The sequence below is a fragment of the Motacilla alba genome, chromosome 6 (assembly GCF_015832195.1).
Source record: "Motacilla alba alba isolate MOTALB_02 chromosome 6, Motacilla_alba_V1.0_pri, whole genome shotgun sequence".
In the NCBI taxonomy this organism is placed as follows: Eukaryota; Metazoa; Chordata; class Aves; order Passeriformes; family Motacillidae; genus Motacilla; species Motacilla alba.
The window spans coordinates 35251933-35273496 of NC_052021.1; positions in this window are offsets into that span (position 1 = coordinate 35251933).

Genomic DNA, 21564 nt, shown 5'->3' on the forward strand with positions numbered 1-21564 from the left:
GGGTGCCCAGAGCAGCTGGGGCTGCCCCTGGATCCCTGGCAGTGCCCCAGGCCAGGCTGGACACTGGGGTTGGAGCACCTGGGACAGTGGGAGGTGTCCCTGCCATGGCAGGGGTGGCACTGGGGGGCATTTGAGGGGCTGGAATGTGATGATGTTTAGGGTCCATTCCAACCCAAACCATTCTCTTGATTCTGTGATTCAAAAATCTTTGTTCTGCTTTTTTTTTTTTTTTTTTTTTTTTTTTGGAAATGCCCTTAAAGCCCCTGAAAGAGTGACAATCACTGCTCAGCAAGGACTCGTGATTGACCTCAAGCATTGCATTCCCTGGACCTGAACACTGCAAATTTGAGACAGAAGCTTTACAACAAAACACCAAAGCCCAGACCAGCTCCACGCCTGGCTGCCTGACTTGTTCCTTCCCGCTGCAAATGGAGCAGCTGGGGATGGGGAACCTGCCTGCTCCGGGCTTTAAGGAGGACCAATAATGACTGAAATCCTCCCTTCCTATTAGAAAATTCCTCTGCTCTGTTTCATTTAAAAATACCCTGAGCAGCTGCTGGCAGTGCCGTTCTACTGGAGAGGAAAAAAACCAGCTCGGTTTCTTTTTAGGATATTTTTGAGCAGATGAAAATCGAAAGAAGAAAGAAGTGTTTCAACGCAGGCAAAGCTCAATCGACAAGCAAAGTCCTGGAGGGAAAAGGGAATCAGCTCCAGAGGGTCCTGCTGGCAGATGCCAATTCCATCTGCCACGGGAATTCTTGGTGATGAAGCTCTGGGGCTCTTCTCGTGACCCTCAGGAAAGTGGGGGAAGGTCCCTCAGGCACCTCAGCCTTTGAGGGCTCTTTTGGGCTTTGCCTTGGGCGGTTTCTTGGTTTCTGGAAGGTTTCTCATGGGCTTCTCCAGAGAAAACTCCATGTGAAACATACCCAAACATTTACCCACAGCGGGGTTTGGCTCCCCAAATCCCTGGATTGGCACCAGGAGGGGCAGTTCCTGTAATTGCCCCCAGGTCTCTCAGGTGTCACCCAGAGGGGCAGTTCCTGTCACTCAGGTCCCTCAGGTGTCACCAGGAGGGGCAGTTCCTGTCACTCAGATCCCTCAGGTGTCACCATGAGGGGCAGTTCCTGTCACTCAGGTCCCTCAGGTGTCACCAGGAGGGGCAGTTCCTGTCACTCAGATCCCTCAGGTGTCACCATGAGGGGCAGTTCCTGTCACTCAGGTCCCTCAGGTGTCACCAGGAGGGGCAGTTCCTGTCACTCAGGTCTTTCAGGTGTCAACAGGAGGGGCAGTTCCTGTAATTGTCCCCAGGTCTCTCAGGTGTCACCCTGAGGGGCAGTTCCTGTCACTCAGATCCCTCAGGTGTCACCCCGAGGGGCAGTTCCTGTCACTCAGATCCCTCAGGTGTCACCCCGAGGGGCAGTTCCTGTCACTCAGGTCCCTCAGGTGTCACCCCGAGGGGCAGTTCCTGTCACTCAGATCCCTCAGGTGTCACCATGAGGGGCAGTTCCTGTCACTCAGGTCTCTCAGGTGTCAACAGGAGGGGCAGTTCCTGTAATTGCCCCCAGGTCCCTCAGGTGTCACCCTGAGGGGCAGTTCCTGTAATTGCCCCCAGGTCTCTCAGGTGTCACCAGGAGGGGCAGTTCCTGTCACTCCCCAGCTCTCTCAGGTGTCACCATGAGGGGCAGTTCCTGTCACTCAGGTCCCTCAGGTGTCAACAGGAGGGGCAGTTCCTGTAATTGCCCCCAGGTCCCTCAGGTGTCACCAGGAGGGGCAGTTCCTGTAATTGTCCCCAGGTCTCTCAGGTGTCACCAGGAGGGGCAGTTCCTGTCACTCAGGTCCCTCAGGTGTCACCCTGAGGGGCAGTTCCTGTAATTGCCCCCAGCTCTCTCAGGTGTCACCAGGAAGGGCAGTTCCTGTCACTCAGGTCCCTCAGGTGTCACCCCGAGGGGCAGTTCCTGTAATTGCCCCCAGCTCTCTCAGGTGTCACCAGGAGGGGCAGTTCCTGTAATTGCCCCCAGGTCTCTCAGGTGTCACCCCGAGGGGCAGTTCCTGTTACTCAGATCCCTCAGGTGTCACCCCGAGGGGCAGTTCCTGTCACTCAGATCCCTCAGGTGTCACCCCGAGGGGCAGTTCCTGTCACTCCCAGGCGGTGGGTGAGGCTCAGCCTGCCCCAGGCAGGACCAGGAGGTGCTGCTGCCCTGCTGGGGACGTGCAGGGCTCTGTGCCAGCGCTGGCACTGCTGGTCAGACTCGGCAGAGCAAACCCCAGCGCACCAAAGGACACGAGAGCACCCCCGGGGCTCCGCGGCAGGGAAAGGGGGCGTTTCAGGCACTCCTGCCAAAACCAGGGCCACTAATGCATTCTCAAGCTCTCCAGCTTGCTCAGGTTCTGTAGCACAAACTGCCAGGAGCACAAAACATTTCATGCTTTCATCTCCCAGAAATAATTTGACAGTACTTGAGGATTTGATCGCTCTGATTACATTATTATTGTTTGTTGAATACCAATAAAAGCTTTAAAAAACAACTTTCACTGCCTGCTGCAGCAGCAGATGCGCCGTGCTGGGCCAGCCCAGGGGACGTGGGGGATTCTCCTTTCCCATGGAATGGGGATGGGGATTTCCCCCCAGTTCCCTGAGCCCCCGGTGCTCCCCTGCTGGCCCTGTGTGTCCCTGGAGCAGCTGATCCTGATGGATTTGGGATGGAGCATCCCAGATCAGCCCTGGGCTTCACACAGCTCATTCTCATCCTCCAGACCTACAGAAGCATGGCATGGGTTGGGTTGGGAGGGACCCCAAATCCCCCCCAGTGCCACCCCTGCCATGGCAGGGACACCTCCCACTGTCCCAGCTGCTCCAGCCCCAGTGTCCAGCCTGGCCTGGGGCACTGCCAGGGATCCAGGGGCAGCCCCAGCTGCTCTGGGAATCTGTGCCAGGGCTGCCCACCCTGCCAGGGAACAATTCCCAATTCCCAATCTCCCATCCAGCCCTGCCCTCTGGCACTGGGAGCCATTCCCTGTGTGCTGTCCCTCCATCCTTGTCCCCAGCCCCTCTGCAGCTCTCCTGGAGCCCCTCCAGGCTCTGAGCTCTCCCTGGAGCTGCTCCTCTGCAGCTGAACTCCGCTCTGGACAGCACGCCGGGCTGGGATCTGCTGGGAAGGGCTGGAGGGTGTGTCCCAGGTGTCCCACTGTCCCAGGTGTCCCACTGTCCCAGGCACAGAGCCACGCTGGGTGAGGGCCCAGCTGCCCAGGCCAGGCGGAGCCCCTGCCCTGCCTCCTGCCCCAGCGACAAGAGATAACCCTGCAGGATTCAGAGAACCCCACAACAGCCAACCCCCCCGTTTTCCCCGCTCTGTGACCCCTGCCCAGCCTGCCCCGGCTCCAGGAGCTGTTCAGCTCCGAGGAGCCCTGCGAGTGCAGCCCCCCAGGGTCCCCCAGCCCTTGTCCCCAGCCCGTGTCCCTGCGAGGGGCTGCAGCGGAGGCACGAGGCGTGGCATCAGGCTCATTATTTCCGTCCTCATAGCGTTCATTTCTGTGCCTAATCCGAGCAGGGCTTTGCACAGTTATTAAAGCGCTTTTAATCCAATCGAACACAAACAGCACGGATCAAAGGAGGCCCCAGAGGCACGGCAGCCCCGGCTAAAGTTCAGCTCAGCAAATGCCAGGGCTGCTCCTGCCACACAGCCAGCCAGGGTGGGCTCTGCAGGATGGGTGCCCCCTGTCCCTGCCTCTGGAGCGCCTGGCTAATCACCAGGGAGCCCACTGCAATTAATTCATTAACACGACATCAGCCCAAGAGCTGTACCCTGCTTTCAGATTAACCCCTAAATGACTGCGGAGCGCAGCCGGTCCTGCGCGGGATCAAAGGGAAAGCTGCCCTCCCCTTGCCTCCCGAGCCTGGGAATCGGAATTCAGCGGGTGCAGCCATGGGTTCTGTGAAATCCAGAGGTGTTGATTAATCCGAGGCCGGGGGCGTCTAGAATCACTGATTGCTGGTACCAGAGCGTGGAATCGGCCATGAGAGTCCTCGCCACGCCTGGTTCCCCTCGTGGGTGATCGCACCTGAGCCGAGTCCTGAGGGTGAGCAGACCCAGCCCAGCCACCATCCCTGCAGCATTCCAGCTCTGGTCGTCCCCAAGGAGTTTATCTGGAGCCAGCCCCAGTTCCCGCAGGACACTGGGCCCAGTTCCCCTCCCAGCTGCCAGCGAGGCGCCCGCAGCCACGCCAGCCCTTCCTCGCTGTCACACTGCTGCCTTTAAAGCCCTGCTCTGCTCCGTGGGGAGATCCCAAAGCTCCTTTGAGGCCAGCCTCGCTGCCCAGGCAGAGCCTGTGGTGCCCTGCCCCTTGGGGACACAGGGACAGCACCAGCCGGGGCACGGGCCAGTCCTGCAGGAAGGACAGGGCCACCAAGCCATGGAGAGCGGGACAGGAGGTGGCACAGGGCAGGGCAGCAGCTGGGACACGTTCCAGGGCAGCTTTCCCAGTGCTCCCCATCCTCCTGGGGTGTCTGTGCCCGCAGGGCCCCCCCTGACCCCGAGCACCTCGGGACACCCAGCAGGGCTGAGCCCCCGTCCCAGCCCTGGGACCCTCCTGCAGAGCCCAGCACCCCCATCCTGCTGGGACAGCTTCAATCCCGGCCAAAATCCCCCAGGAGAGCCCTGCTGAGCCTCCCTGCCTGGGAACAGCCCCACGGGCACTGGGAACAGCCCCACGGGCACCGGGAACAGCCCCACGGGCACCGGGAATGGCCCTGCAGCAACTGGGAACGGCCCCACAGCAACTGGGAACGGCCCCATGGGCACTGGGAATGGCCCCACGGGCACTGGGAATGGCCCCACGGGCACTGGGAACATCTCTGCAGCCACTGGGAACGGCCCTGCAGCAACTGGGAACATTCCTATGGGCACTGGGAACGGCCCCACGGGCACCAGGAACATGCCCACAGCAACTGGGAACGGCCCCACGGGCACCAGGAACATGCCCACAGCAACTGGGAACGGCCCCACGGGCACGGGTCACTGGTCACTCAGGGCTTTGGAGGCCCCAGAGCACATCCTGCGCTCCAAGGGAGCTTTTCCCACTGATGAGCCTGGCTGGGGCTCTCTGGGGAAGTGTTCTTCAGTGAGGGTGGGCAGCCCTGGCACAGGGTGCCCAGAGCAGCTGGGGCTGCCCCTGGATCCCTGGCAGTGCCCCAGGCCAGGCTGGACACTGGGGCTGGAGCAGCTGGGACAGTGGGAGGTGTCCCTGCCATGGCAGGGGTGGCTCTGGGGGGCATTTGGGGTCCCTTCCACCCAACCCAGTCCATAACGCTCCAAACCCCCAGCTCTGGTGGGGCAGCAGAGCAGAAAAGTGTTCATTCCCCACCCTGAATAATCCCATTTCCTCGTTTTGAAAAGTTGAGTTTAAAGAGAAATTCAACCTTTTTCCCTTTTGAATTTTCCTTCTGATCTCTGTGTAGGAATATTTCAGGGGTTGCACTGAACCAACTGGAAAGTAATCACATAAAGCTCCTGTCAGAATTTCTTAGTGCTCCAGCTAATGAAAGGACAAATAAAATACCAGCATTATTGCCAACCTTTGAAAGTTGCCTTTCTGAGGAGTCCTTTTTAAGTGCTAATTAATCAAATCAGTGATATTTTTCCAGGGTCAGTGACTCATTACTGCTGCACTTGCTGGAAGTGAAGGAGGCTGAAATATTAAACTGAATGGATCATAATTCTTCCATAGATGGCCAAGCTGTGTTTGAGGCAGGGGCAGCCTTCTCTTGAGTCAAACCCACTCTGAATCACTCTCTTCTCCCTGTCGCCCTCCTTTTGATGGCACCACGGCTGCAGGAGATGACATTAGGGGGAATTATTCCACCACCATCCACCAGCACCGGGGCCACCCTTCCCCGCCCAGAGCTTGGTGGCAGGGATGTCACCCAGTGCCACCACGGCTCAGCCCTGAGGTCACATCCTGTGTGGCACTGAGGGCTGTGGGGGCACGGCTGCATCCCAGGCTGCAGCAGAAACTGGCTTTTGGCTGGATGGAGAGCGGGAATGCTGAAAGCTCATTGCCAGGGCTTCCCTCTGCCCGGGCACTGCCAGCTGCTCAAACCGTGCCTCCAGAAAGGAGAGCTGGGAAAAGGGTGGCACGAGGAGATGCAAAGAGAGCAATGGCAGGAAAAGGCAGAGAGAGGGGGCTGATGGAAGATTCCAGAATGGTTTGGGTGGGAAAGGACCTCAAATCCCCCCCCAGTGCCACCCCTGCCGTGGCAGGGACACCTCCCACTGTCCCAGCTGCTCCAGCCCCAGTGTCCAGCCTGGCCTGGGGCACTGCCAGGGATCCAGGGGCAGCCCCAGCTGCTCTGGGCACCCTGTGCCAGGGCTGCCCACCCTGCCAGGGACAGATTTCCTCCTAAAATCCAATTGTCCCACCCTCTTTCATTAAAGCAGATCAGCTGTGTCCTGTCCTGTCAGCAAGAGGGGAAGAAACAAAGAAGGGTAAATAAAACAGGGGAGAGACACTGATGGATAAAACCTGTGAGAAGAGGGGATGGAAGGAAAACAGCGAAACAAAGAGAACGAGGAAACTCAGTGAAAAATGTTTTACAAATGTGTTCCCACAGGTGAACATTCCTCACATGGGGAAAGCCAGGCTGGACAGAAGCAGAAGGCTCCAGAGGAATTTCCCGTGTCAGCTGAAGCTGTGCCCAGGAGGGGCGAGTCTCAGGCTCCCAGGAGAGCTGGGTGTGAGGGGACCCACGGGCTGCAGCCCAGCCCTGGGCAGAGGCAGCGCTGGGGAGGCTCCAAGGGCAGCTGAACTCGGGGAGCAGCAGCAGAGGGGATGGCAGCAGCGCTCCAACACAGAATGCATCTCCAGCCAGGTGGGGTCTGTGCGAGCCCAGAACCTCGCCCCGATCAGCTGCACACACACCAGCCCGTTTAATTTATCATCATATTCCAGAGCAAGCACGCTCAGACATTAACCTACCTCGGCTGAGCACGGGGAGGATTTGTCTTCATCAACACAACAGAATATTCAAGGTCTCCCAGAGCCTGTGGTGGAGGAAAACCTTTGTGTAATCTCAATGCCAATCTCGATGCCACAGAAACACAATTTAGGGTTTGACATTATGAGTTATTACAGGCTATTAGATGGGTTTTTCATTTCTTTTGTTAACTAATGCCTGTCCTCAGAATCAGAATTATATGCGGCAATATCTCTGCACAATGGCACGGGGATGATCTAGAGAGTGCCAGGAAAGAAAAAGACTCGGTGGGGTTTTCGGGGCAGCAAATGCTGCTCAACCAGCTTCAGCAGCCTCTGTGGCATTCCAGAGCTGCCAGAGGCTCCACAGCACCACAGGGAGCACACAGGGGAGAGCATGGAACCCCAGAGCCCCCCCAGTGCCACCCCTGCCACGGCAGGGACACCTTCCCCTGGCCCAGGGGCTCCAAGCCCTGTCCAGGCTGGTTTGGAACACTCTAGGGGCAGCCACTGTCCCTCAGAAATGTTGTTTCTATAATATAATTTATAATTATAATATATTTTAAATTATAATTTATAATTATATAATTTATATCATATAATATATATCATCTCTATATAAATATAGAGATGATCAAATATATAAATATATAAATGTATGTATTAAATTGTTATGTATTATATAAAAATGTGTTTATATTATACATATAAAGATATATATGAATAATTAAATAAATAATATATAACATATAGATAGGCATATAAATATACATATACATATAAATATATATTTACATAAATATACAAATATATATATAAAATGTGTATATATATATAAATATATATATTTAGCTCATGGACCTGACCATTTCTCCCCTGTCCCAGACCTCACTGCCAAGTGCTGAGGAGTCTCCCAGTCTGCCCTGGGCGATGGCTGCAGCCTCTTCCCATGCAAACAGGAATTAAAGGGAATTTCCTTTGCCAGGGACAGTTGAGGAACGACACCCAGCGAGTGTATGGCTGAGGGGAGTCTGGTTTTAAGCAATAAACCTTTAAAATCCTTATAAGAAATCAGATGAGCCAAATGAAAACAGGAAGGGTTTGTTTTTTTTTTCCAGGAGGGAACAGATAAAAGTTTGCTTTTAGTGGAGAAGAAATATTGGCACTGCTAAAGGCCCCGTGCACCCCCTGTGTGGAAGGCAGACTTGATAGGATTGTTACAATTAAAGCAGAATGTACATATCCCCACCGCTGCTGCCAGGATGATTCAAAGCCCTGGAATTGTTCTTTCTGGGTTTATTTCTCCCCAGGCCTGTTTGGAGCAGGTTTGGCTGCGGGCACTGAGACATTCCCGAGCCCCCCGTGCAGGCAGCAGTAACGTTTCCCTCCATGGGCACGAAGCTGCTCCAGGCTCTGCTCACACTCATGACTGGTAATTAAAAGATTCAGAAAACCTCCAGGACTACACCCACACACCCGAGAGCCACATGGCAACCTGCTGCTGCTGAGCCCTGATAATGGCCTCATTAATTTCTGCGAGAGAACAAAGCTGAGAAATCACCTCCAGAAACCAGCTCCATCCCTGCTGCTCCCCCACATTCCCACGGGCTCAGGGAGGATGGACGGACACCCAGGGCAGGGCACATGGCCAGGGCTGGGCTCCGGGGGCTGCGTTTGGGCAGAGTTTATGGAATTGTGCTGGTCTTTCTCCACCAGCACCATCCAAGCTCACTCTTGGAATGGTTTGGGTGGGAAGGATCCTAAATCCCACCCATCCCACCCCTGCCATGGCAGGGACACCTCCCACTGTCCCAGCTGCTCCAGCCCCAGTGTCCAGCCTGGCCTTGGGCACTGCCAGGGATCCAGGGGCAGCCCCAGCTGCTCTGGGCACCCTGTGCCAGGGAGGAATAATGGGGATAAAGTTCTAATTCCCTGGAAGGAGGGACTGACCCTGAACCTGCTGCTCATGCCCAAATTCCCCGGGGGTCACCCCCAAGAGCCCCCAGGACATGTGGCACCCCAGAGTGTGGCACCTCGAGGCTCCTGGGCAGGTGGCACCAGCTTCCCCCAGGGAGATGGGGAGAGGCCAGGTCCGAAGTGTCACAAAGTGGGAAAGGAAAGCCAAGCTGGAATGTTGGAATGTTACACCAGCCCTTTCCCTGGGCTTACAAATGGCCCTTATCCGCTCTCCCATCTGCAGAGCAGTGGCAGGGAAGGGATGAGAGCTCCGCTGAGCACTTTAGGGTAATGTTATTCATAAGCAAGGCTTATCTCCCTCGGTACAGCTTGCATATTTTTATAAATAACTAAATTCCTTAACCACTCACGGCTTGGGAGCCGAGAGCTTCGTGTCTCACCTCGTTTCCCAGAGGAAATGGATTTATGGCCACCGTGCAGCTGCCTTCCCATCAGGGTGAGGTTTTTGGCCCCTGGTTTGATGATCCCTCCACAGTACCAGCTCTCCAGGTGTGAGAGGGGCAGAGCCAGGCTCTGGCACTCCCTGCAATCCCAGGCAGCACTGGAAGGAAAAAAACACACGTGTTTTCACTGAAGGAAAACCTCTCTGCACGCCAGGATCAGACCCTGCAAACAGAAGCCAGAGCCTTTCCCTCCCCACTGAACAAAGGGGAGAATCCCAGCAGCCCTGGAGGCATTCCTACATCCAGACATGCCAACAGCTCTCAAACCTATGCCCAAGAAGAGGGTAGCTCTTCATTAGCTCTAAATGGCAGATTAAAGTTGGCCACTGTCACTGTGACTTTGTCTACTTCCAAATTTTTTCATGGCTTGAAGCAGCAATTTATTGTTTTGTACCGGGAGATTCAGACAAGTCAAGCTGAGAGTGGCTCCCAGGGAATAAATCATCTCACTGCGACAAACATTTCCCTTAAAATTGCTTTTTCCACAGTTTATTAGACCTTTTATTTTGGAGGAGGCAGTTCCACAAATTTCTCTCTGCAGTTTCAGTGATTGATAATTAAGCTCGTGTGGTTTGATATTTCTGTGATTCCAAAGGCAAATCTTCATCTCGCCCACCCGACGCTCACCTAAACAACGTGGCCTATTTCAAAACAAGAGAACAAGGGAAGCATGGCAGGAATAGGAAAAGATTCCTCATGGAAAGGGCTGTCCAGGCCTGGCACAGCTGCCCAGGGCAGGTTGGACACTGGGCTTTGGAGCAGCTGGGACAGAGGGAGGAGTCCCTGCCATGGCAGGGGTGGGATGAGATGGTCCCGGAGGTCCCTTCTAACACAAACCACTCTGGCTTTACTTCATTTTTTTACTTATCTAAGCTGAATTTGATTAAACTTGGCCAATTTTTTGGTATTAAGAGAATCACACCAACAGAGCTTCCTCCCCTGAGTGAGCTCTCCCACACGCGTGCGGAAAGGGCAGGCGTGCCCAAGAATTCTCATCAGAAAAGGATTCTCAAACAAAATAGGGAATGGCATCCTTGGTTTAAACTGAGGATGGCTGCAAGTCTTGTCCTGGCTAAGGCAGGGAATTTCAGATCCAAAAATCCCAACTCTGACATCCTTAGCCCTCATTTTATGGAGCTGCTTTGCCACCTCCAGCTTTGTGTTCCTCACTGCCCGGTAGCATTGCAGCCTTGTCATTCTTAGAAATGGGCCACAACCACTGTAATCCAAGTAAATCCATCTCACCTCTCAACAGGAACAATAAAAAGATAGATAAGGAACAACAGCTAAGGGCTCTTTGTCACATGTTCATAAACGAACAAAAGTACATGATGGAGAACTCTCTGAAACAACATCCAATCATGGTGGAACTTAGGAGAGACACATCACTAATGGTTCATTTAACTTCGCAGGATCCTAAACTCGTTTTGTGAAGCTGGAATTATTTATGAGGCAGTTTATGAGGAGCAGATTAGCATTCCTGGGGCAGCGGGCAGGGATGTGTGCTCCCATCTGGGGCTGCTTGCAGGAGCACGGAGCCCTCGCTGGGAGCTGCGGCCAGGCCTGATTGCAATCAGGATGAGCAGCAGGGAGCTCGGGGGTGTCTGGCCAGAGGAATCACACCTTCCTTTCCCCAGGCCTGCTGGGGGCAGGAGCAGCTCCTGAGCCCTGCTCTGGGCCATGTTCACCTGTCACCAGGATATTTTTATGAAAATCCTTTGCCAGGATTTCTCTCCTATTCCAGCTGAGAAGCCCCAGAAAGGAGATGTGAGCCAGAGCTGTCTGATGGCTGTGCAATGTGCTCTGGAGGTTGTTTACCTACAGGTGCATCTTGGATTGGTCCCACAGGAATTGTTTTTGCTTGATGACCAACCCTGGTCCAGCTGTGTCGAGGCTCTGAGAGTCACAAGCCTTTGTTATTCATTCCTTTTCTGTTCCCTTCCAGCCTTCTGAGGAATCCTTTCTCTCTGTTCTTTTAGTATAGCTTTAGTACAGCATTTTTAATATCATATATATCACAATATAATAAATCAGCCTTCTGAAACGTGGAGTCAAGATTCTCATCTCTCTCACCTCGCCTTGGGACCCCTGGCACACAGCCACCTTCACCCCCTGAGGAGACTTTATCAGGGCTGAGGAGCTTGTCCAGGAGGCAGTTTATCCAGCTCCGGGGGGAGCAGAGATGGGTTCCCAGTGTTGGTGCACAGCCTGCCAGGCTCCCCAGAGCTCCCCTCCCTTCCTGGCTCATCCCGCCCTTCCCTCTGTTCCCCTGCCAGCCCTGCTCCTCCCCAGGCAGCAGCAGGGAGGGAATTTCAGCACGTCTTCACATTTCCTATAAAATCAGGTGCACTGGGGTCAGTGCTGCACCTGGAGCACTGCAAAGATCGTGCTCATGTGGAACTTTGTTTTTTTCCATTAAGCTTGAACACCCAACTTGAGAAAGGACCCTCCTCACCTCACCCGCTCTCCCAAAACCAGAGGGGTTTGGAGAGACAGGAGAAGGCACAGAGCTACAGAAAATGAAAATAAAAACCCACTGCATGCTCAAATTACCCTCTGATTTCTCATCATATTAACAACGTAGAAAAAATTGGGCTTTTTCCACCACCACCATCACTTGTGACCCCGGTCGAAGCCCAGCCATAACATTGTTCCCTGGGGACCCTGGAAACCAGACAAGTTAATATATGTTAATGCAGGAAAAATCAACTCACCTCTGAATCTCCTAATGAGCCCAGAGCTTTTGTAAGAAGCCTATTTTTGGTCTGGGTATTTATAACTATCCCACCTGAAACTGAAAACAAGGAGCAGCTCATAAACTGATCCAGCATTTGCATAAATTACGTGGCTGGAGCTGATGCTAATGAGCTCATGGGAGCATCGTACCCAAAAGGAAAAGCAAGCAGCAGCCACCGAGCGGCCAGAACCCCAGAGCCCCAAATGTGAGGAGTGGTTTCCTTCAGCACACAGCAAAGCAGGGACTCACAGAGCTCAGGGACACATTTCAGCCAGCCCCAGCCAGGACGGGTCCCACGGGGGTGACAGGGACAGGCAGGGCACAGCCAGCTCTGGGAGCAGAGGGGCTCCTCAGCAGGCACCAGGAGGGGCTGGCACTGCCCTGGCCCCTCAGACAGGTGGCATTCCGCCACCCCCAGCCCAGCCAGGGCAGCAGCAGGAGGCTGTGGGATGGGCAGGATGGCACCAAGCCCCAAAGGGCAGGGAACTGGCAACCAGAGCCACCAAGGACAAGCAGCTCATGCAGGCACCGTGGAGCCCCCTCAGAGCCACTCACCAGGACAGCACCGAGGGTCCTCCCCCTGCAAGTGCTTCCCACCCCCCTCATCCCCTCTGGCTGTGCCTGCTCCCTCGGGGCTGGGATTGCCCCCAGGTGTGGGCAGTGCCCACCTGAGCCTCACCTCTGCTGCCCACGGGGGAGCAGGGACAGCCTGGTGTGGGTGGGAAGGGAGCTCAGAGCCCTCCCAGTGCCCCCCCTGCATGGCAGGGACACCTTCCCCTGTGCCAGGTGCCCCAAGGGACCCTGCCAGGGACCTGGGGACAGCCCCAGCCTGGGGCAGCCCATGGCTGCAGGGCTGGTCCCTGCAGGAGCAGCAGGGCTGGCACCGAGCTCTTTGTTCTGTCAAAGTTCAGTCATTGGAACTCAGTACTCTGAGTTCAATAATTTAACGAATTTACCTGGTGGTGTTCTGTACCCCAAACCTGCATGGAATCCTGCATGGAGCCCTGCATGGAGCCCTGCATGGAGCCCTGCATGGAGCCCTGCATGGAGCCCTGCATGGAATCCTGCATGGAACCCTGCATGGAGCCCTGCATGGAGCCCTGCATGAGCCCTGCATGGAGCCCTGCATGGAACCCTGCATGGAGCCCTGCATGGAATCCTGCATGGAGCCCTGCATGAGCCCTGCATGGAACCCTGCATGGAGCTCTGCATGAATCCTGCATGGAACCCTGCATGGAGCCCTGCATGGAATCCTGCATGGAACCCTGCATGGAACCCTGCATGGAATCCTGCATGGAGCCCTGCATGAACCCTGCATGGAATCCTGCATGGAGCCCTGCATGAACCCTGCATGGAGCCCTGCATGAACCCTGCATGGAATCCTGCATGGAGCTCTGCATGAATCCTGCATGGAACCCTGCATGGAACCCTGCATGGAGCTCTGCATGAATCCTGCATGGAACCCTGCATGGAGCCCTGCATGGAATCCTGCATGGAACCCTGCATGGAATCCTGCATGGAACCCTGCATGGAGCCCTGCATGGAATCCTGCATGGAATCCTGCATGGAGCCCTGCATGAGCCCTGCATGGAATCCTGCATGGAGCCCTGCATGAACCCTGCATGGAACCCTGCATGAACCCTGCATGGAATCCTGCATGGAGCCCTGCATGGAACCCTGCATGGAATCCTGCATGGAGCCCTGCATGAGCCCTGCATGGAATCCTGCATGGAGCCCTGCATGAACCCTGCAGCAGAGTCAGCACCAGAGCCCTGTGCTGTGACCCCTGTGCCTGTGAGTGTGACCCCCGTGGCTGTGACCCCTATGAGTGTGACGCCCGTGTGACCCCCATGGCTGTGGCTGTGACTCCTATGGCTGTGACCCCCGTGTGACCTTGTGGCTGTGACCCCCGTGTGACCCCCGTGTGACCCTGTGGCTGTGACCCTGTGGCTGTGGCTGTGACCCCATGGCTGTGACTGTGACCCCATGGCTGTGACCCCCGTGTGACCCCATGGCTGTGACCCCGTGGCTGTCACTGGGGTTGGCCTGGCAGGGAGGGCTGGGGAGGGCTCTGCCCGTGGCCTGGCCCTGCCTGGGGACTGGAGCTGCTGGAGCAGGGCCTGGCTGAGGCGCTGCAGAGGAGCTGCACAGCGGGAGGTGACAGTGTCACTGCCTTTCCTGCACGCCGTGACAGCTGTCAGCATGCACGGGGTGAGGGAGCAGCGCAGGGCAGTGACATGGTGACACTGGTGACACAGTGACATGGTCACATGGTGACACTGGTGACAGAGGTGACACTGGTGACATGATGGCACGGCAACACTGGTGCCACTGGTGACACTGGTGGCCCTGGTGACAGTGACACTGGTGACATGGTGGCCCTGGTGACACGGTGACATGGTGGCACTGGTGACACAGTGACACTGGTGACAGTGACATTGGTGACATGGTGGCCCTGGTGACGCAGTGACATGGTGGCCCTGGTGACACAGTGACACTGGTGACAGTGACACTGGTGGCAACGGTGACCCTGGTGACATTGGTGGCCCTGGTGACAGTGACACTGGTGACATGGTGGCACTGGTGACACAGTGACACTGGTGACAGTGACACTGCTGACACTGGTGGCCCTGGTGACACAGTGGCACTGGTGACACAGTGCCACTGGTGACAGTGACACTGGTGGCACGGTAACACCGGTGGCGCTGGTGACAGTGACACTGGTGGCACAGTGGCATGGTGGCCCTGGTGACACAGTGACACTGGTGACATGGTGGCCCTGGTGACAGTGACACTGGTGACATGGTGACATGGTGACACAGTGACACTGGTGGCACGGTGATACGGTGACATGGTGACACAATGACACTGGTGGCACGGTGACATGGTGGCACGGTAACACTGGTGGCCCTGGTGACAGTGACACTGGTGGCACGGTGACACGGTGGCACGGTGACATGGTGGCCCTGGTCGCCGCGCTGGCTGCAGGGCTCAGCGTGGCTCCCGCTGCGGCTGCGGGCGCTGCATTTGGCGCTTTGCAGCTTTCCTGCCAGGGTTTCCCGGCTCTTCCTGCTCCTGTGACCCCGCAGCCCACGCGGGTGTCCCTGAGCCTGTGCTCAGAGCAGCGCGGGGGTCCCAGCCGCGGGGAGGGCTCTCCTGGGGGCCTGACCTGGCGGGAATCCTGCCAGGCTGAGCCATTTAAACCCCCGGCTGGTGCCAGAATTAACCCTGCAGCCTCCCAGGCTCCTGGCCCACTGCTCCACCTCCTCCCTTCCCCATCCCGCCCCCGTGTACAGGAATTCTCTCCTTCACCTGGGCTCGCATTTCCCGCCCTCCCTTCATTCAGCAGCACCGCCACTGTTAATCTCTGCAAAATATTTGTAATTTGAATTAAAACTGTAATTTGGATAGAAGTTGTAATTTGTGTAGACAGTGTAATTTGTGTAAAAACACATTTCCTCCAGCAAATGCTTTGCTTGGCTTTTATGTTTTCTGGGTTTGGAATACAATGAACACCCTCGCTGCAGATCTGCTGTTTCCTTCTGAATTCTTAAAAGGCAGGAAAACTGTTAAGGATGTGTAAACTCTTCTCCTATATTTTCAGAAGTGGAAAACAAATGAAGTGAGTTTCATTTCAGGAGGGTTTGGGATTGTTTTTTTTTCCAAATATTCTCCAGGGCAAAATTTTGATGCAGCAGCAGCAGCAGCAGCAGAGTCAGGTTGCCTCACGCATGAACAGCATCATCTATATAAATATATATAAAATATCCATCTCAGAGGTTCCGGTGTTTGAATCCATGCCAGCAATGGCCTCTGTTTCTCAATCCCCAGCTGCACGGGGGTCAGAGCGTGGAGGGACCTTTCCCTGCCTCTGCAGCGTCCCAGCCTGGCCGGGTGTGCCCCGGCTGGATGTGACACCCGAGCCCTGCCAGGGGTCCCAGCAGCCCCCCCGCGGCGGGTGCGTTCATTATCCCTGCCGTTAATTGGCAATGAGCCGGCAGCTGCTCGCTGCTAATGAGCCGCAGCTCAGAGACTGCTCCGGGGGGCTGCGGCTCCGGGCCTGGCAGCCTGCCTGGAACCCCGGGAACCACAGGGAGGAACCCGCGGGATCACAGGAACCCATGGGATCACAGGAACCCATGGAATCACAGGAATCCATGGAATCACAGGGAGGAACCCATGGGATCACAGGAATCCATGGGATCACAGGAACCCATGGGATCACAGGAACTCCCGGAATCACAGGAATCCATGGGATCACAGGAACCCCGGGAACCACAGGGAGGAACCTGTGGGATCACAGGGAGGAACCCATGGGATCTCAGGAATCCGTGGGATCACAGGAATCCATGGGATCACAGGAATCCATGGGATCTCAGGAACCCATGGGATCACAGGAACCCTGGGATCCAGAGGGAGGAACCCGCGAGATCTCAGGAATCCATGGGATCTCAGGAACCCATGGGATCACAGGAACCCTGGGATCCAGAGGGAGGAACCCGCGAGATCTCGGGAATCCATGGGATCTCAGGAACCCATGGGATCCCAGGCAGGAACAGGCGAGATCTCAGGAATCCATGGGATCACAGGAACTCCTGGAATCACAGGGAATCCATGGGATCACAGGGAACCTGTGGAATCACAGGGAGGAACACATGGAATCACAGGGAACCCATGGGATCTCAGGGAAGAACCCATGGAATCACAGAACCCCATAGACTCACAGGGAAGAGCCCATGGAATGCCAGGGAGGAGCCCATGGAATGCCAGCCTGCCCACCTGCCAAGGCGCCTCCAGCCCCACCCAGCCACTGCCCCAGCCCCGGTTCTCCAAGCCCTGTCCCCCCCCGGCCTTGGGGCTCCGGGGAGGAGTTGGGCTCAGCAGAAGGCGAGGTCTGAGCCGGGTTTGGCTTGTCCCGAGTGATGGCAGCAAGTCCGGCACTGGCCGTGTTCTTGAGTGGGAAAAGCAGGAACACACCTTCACCCCACGTACCTTCCCTGCTTTAGAGTGAACCGCAGCGCTGCCTCAAACTGAGAGTAGATTTAGGGGGGATTTTGGGAATTGTTCCCTGGCACAGGGTGCCCAGAGCAGCTGGGGCTGCCCCTGGATCCCTGGCAGGGATTCAGACTCACAGGGAGCAGGCTGGGTGGAATTTTGGGCAGGAATCGTTCCCTGGCAGGGTGGGGAGGGGCCGGGATGGAATTCCCAGGGAAGCTGGGTCCCTGGCAGTGCCCAAGGCTGGGCTGGATGGAGCTGGGATGGAATTCCCTGGGAAGCTGGGTCCCTGGCAGTGCCCAAGGCTGGGCTGGATGGGGCTGGGATGGAATTCCCAGGGAAGCTGGGTCCCTGGCAGTGCCCAAGGCCGGGCTGGACGGGACTGGGATGGAATCCCCAGGGAAGCTGGGTCCCTGCCAGTGCCCAAGGCTGGGCTGGATGGGGCTGGGATGGAATTCCCTGGGAAGCTGGGTTCCTGGCAGTGCCCAAGGCTGGGCCGGACACTGGGGCCGGGATGGAATTCCCAGGGAAGCTGGGTCCCTGGCAGTGCCCAAGGCCAGGCTGGATGGGGCCGGGATGGAATCCCCAGGGAAGCTGGGTCCCTGGCAGTGCCCAAGGCCAGGCTAACAATGGGGCTGGGATGGAATTCCCTGGGAAGCTGGGTCCCTGGCAGTGCCCAAGGCCAGGCTGGATGGAGCTGGGATGGAATTCCCTGGGAAGCTGGGTCCCTGGCAGTGCCCAAGGCCAGGCTAACAATGGGGCTGGGATGGAATTCCCTGGGAAGCTGGGTCCCTGGCAGTGCCCAAGGCTGGGCTGGATGGGGCTGGGATGGAATTCCCAGGGAAGCTGGGTCCCTGGCAGTGCCCAAGGCCAGGCTAACAATGGGGCTGGGAGCACCTGGGCTGGTGGGAGGTGTCCCTGCCATGGATGGGCTGTGAGATCCCTTCCAAGCCAATCTACAGCTTTATCAGTCACAAGGGCTTTTCAACAACTAAAGGCCTCCAGTTCACTTTTTCTTTGCATCAAATCTCTTTGATGACCTCACTGAACAGGAGATTCCAGTGAGGAGTTTTTGGTTTTTATTTCACCAAGAGTTTGGTGAAATAAATATTTTGACAGTAAACAAAATTCTAAACTGGAATATCTTGGTTACTGTGTTGCAAAAGAGCTTTGAAATACCATCTCTTTTTTTTTTTTTTTTTTTAATTAGAAGGTCATCAAATTTGCCAGATAGCGTTGAAATGCAAAGTGTAGCAGGATTTTTTTCTGCTTTTTGGGGAAATAAAGCATCGTGGAATCACTTTCTCCTGTTTAAATACCATGGGGCAATGAGAGCTAGTGCACTCAGAATGCAAAGTAGGGAAACACTTAGATTAGAACAATTAGTGCAAAAAACATCTGCATCCCTTGTTAACCATAGGGACCATCCAGCAAAAGTGATTCTTTTTTTTTTTAACGTTAATTGGAATTCATTAAAATAACTTGGCTTCAAAGTAAACATTAAAGCCATTTCTGAGCTTTTTATTTCCATGTTTACCTCATCAGCTTCCATCTGGTTCCGGCTCTCCTGGCTTGGAGGGAGAGCCTGGACTTTAAAGGAAATATTGCTGGGGCTGAAAGGCTCCAGCTGCTCCCAAGCCCAGCCCTGCCTGCTCCTGGCCATTGCTGCCAGCTGAGGGGACACTGGGGGATCACACGCAGCCCTTTCCTCCTGAGGCACTGCAGGAGCATCATTTGGGCAGGAATTGCTCCCTGGAAGGGTGGGCAGCCCTGGCACAGGGTGCCCAGAGCAGCTGGGGCTGCCCCTGGATCCCTGGCAGTGCCCTAGGCCAGGCTGGACACTGGGGCTGGAGCACCTGGGGCAGTGGGAGGTGTCCCTGCCATGGCAGGGGTGGCACTGGGGGGGATTTGAGGTCCTTTCCCACCCGAACCATGTGCCACTGCCTGCCAGGCCCTTATCGTGACAGCGACAGCCAGAGCACCGCCCGCAGCTGGCTGGTGAGCGACCCCATTCCAGAGGGGCAGATCCTCCCTCCCTGGGGCTGCCTGGGGCATCCTCCTGCCCTTCATCCCTACCTAGAGCATCCTCCGGCCCCTCCCTGAGCTCCTCCTGCCCCTCCTCCCCAGCCAGAGCATCAGCCTGCCCCTCCCTGAGCTCCTCCTGCCCCTCATCCCCAGCCAGAGCATCCTCCTGCCCCTCCGTGAGCTCCTCCTGCCCCTCCCTGAGCTCCTCCTGCCCCTTCCCGAGCTCCTGCTGCTTCTCACAGGGAATGGTTTTTCCCCCTCTGAGGGTGAGGGTGCACTTCCAGGAATCCTTTCCCAGGACGGCTCTGGGATGAGAGCCTGCAATGTCCCTGCCCCGCAATGTCCGTGCCCAGCATTATCCCTTCCCCACAATATCTCTGCCCCACAATGTCTCCTGCAGTATCCCTGCCCCACAATGTCCCCCGCAATGTCCCCTGCAACGTCCCTGCCCCACAATGTCCCCCGCAATGTCCCCTGCCGTGTCCCTGCCCCGCAATGTCCCCTGCCGTGTCCCCGTCCCGCGATGCTGGGATCTCCTCCAGGAGCTTTCCCTCGGCGCAGAGCCCCGACCCGCAGCGCTCTCCGAGAGCTGCAAGGTGCCCGAAGCCGAGCTCTCAGTCCCCGCAGGTGACACGCTGTGACAAGGGGATTAGCCGAGCTCTCCGGTTCTCCCGGTGCCTCCGATGCAATGTAAAGATTTCCAGACGCCGCGTGTGAATAATTTACCCCTGCTCGATTCGGCTCTGGAAGTCTTCCCTGTTTCACCAGGATCAAGCAAATGTCACAGCACCGCAAAGGTAAACGAGCGCGTTTCTAGTTAAAGACATTTTGAGACAGGTTGATGCCCAGTAAATCTCTGCTCGGGGATGGGAGGCTGTGCGAGCCCCGGCTCTGTGCGGGTGGAACCTTCCCGTGGCTGCTGGGGACTGCATGCCAGGGGCGGGATTGGGGCTGGCAATCAGTGAAACTGCTCCTCAGCGGGCTCTCGGAGCACCAGAGGTTTCAGCAGAAGTTCAGTCCGGGTTTAGAGCCCGGGTTTAGAGCCCACCTTCCCTCCCTTATCTCCGTTGGCATTCATGAGGGAGGGGTTTGGAATGGGAATGAGGGCATTTCCCAGCAGGACCTGGCCCAGGAGCAGCCCTGAAGGCAGGAGCAGGGGAATGGAGACATTTGCTCACTCAGAGGCATTTCAGTGACACTGGCAGGGAATTGCCACCCAGCAGGCTGGCAGTGCTCCTTTGCCAGGATCCCAGCCTGGCTGGGGCTGGAAGGGACCCCAGGGGGACAGCTGCTCCAGCAGGGCCAGCCCAGGGCACAGGGCACAGCAGCGTGTCCCTGTGGCTCTCGAATGTCCCCGGGAGGAGACTCCAGCCCTCGCTGGGCTCTGCTCAGGGCTGGCACTGCCCTCCCAGCCCTGCTGCCAAGTCCTTTCCCAGCACCCCAGGGGACATTTGATCCATCTGCCCCGGGAGCAGCGAGGTTGCTGACACCCAGAGAGGCACAGTCACCTTTTGTGTTCCGGCAGAACTCATCTGGTGATGATTCAACACTCCCCGAGCGGCTCTGCTTGCTGGAAGCCTTCGGGATGGATTTAGCCGTGCATCATTAGAGGGCTCTGCTTCCGTGGGAGGGGAGACAGTTGGAGCATCGCCTCGGATTCGCACCTGGCTGTGATGGCTCGAACTCACAGACAGCTCAGGCCCCCGAAATGTGCCTGGGGAGAGGTCTGGGCGTGCAGCTGTGCCTGCAGACAGCAGTCCCAGACACTTGCCGGCTGTAGCTGCATTCTCCAGTGCACCCTACCTGGCATTCATTCCACAGCAGCAGGAACGTGGAAGCAAAGCCCTGGCTGTGAGATGAATGCTCGGGGATGAGGATTATTTACCATAAATAAAATCCCCTGAAGTCTGTGAGTCTGCAGCGGTGCACAGCAGAGCCCTCCCTGCAGCCAGAACGGGATCCTGCTGGAGCACTGCCACCGTGGGCCAAGGCCCCTTCCAAAGGCCCCTTCCAAAGGCCCCTTCCAAAGGCTCCTGCCCCTTCCAAAGGCTTCTGCCCCTTCCAAAGGCTGCTGGCCCTTCCAAAGGCTCCTGCCCCTTCCAAAGGCCCCTTCCTGCCCCTTCCAAAGGCCCCTTCCAAAGGCCCCTTCCAAAGGCCCCTTCCAAAGGCTCCTGGCCCTTCCAAAGGCTTCTGCCCCTTCCAAAGGCTCCTTCCAAAGGCTGCTGCCCCTTCCAAAGGCTGCTGCCCCTTCCAAAGGCTTCCTGCCCCTTCCAAAGGCTCCTTCCAAAGGCTTCTGCCCCTTCCAAAGGCTGCTGCCCCTTCCAAAGGCTTCTTCCTGCCCCTTCCAAAGGCCCTTCCAAAGGCAAATGCTGCTTCCTTCCAAAGCTGCTGCCCCTTGCTGCTGCCCCTTCCAAAGGC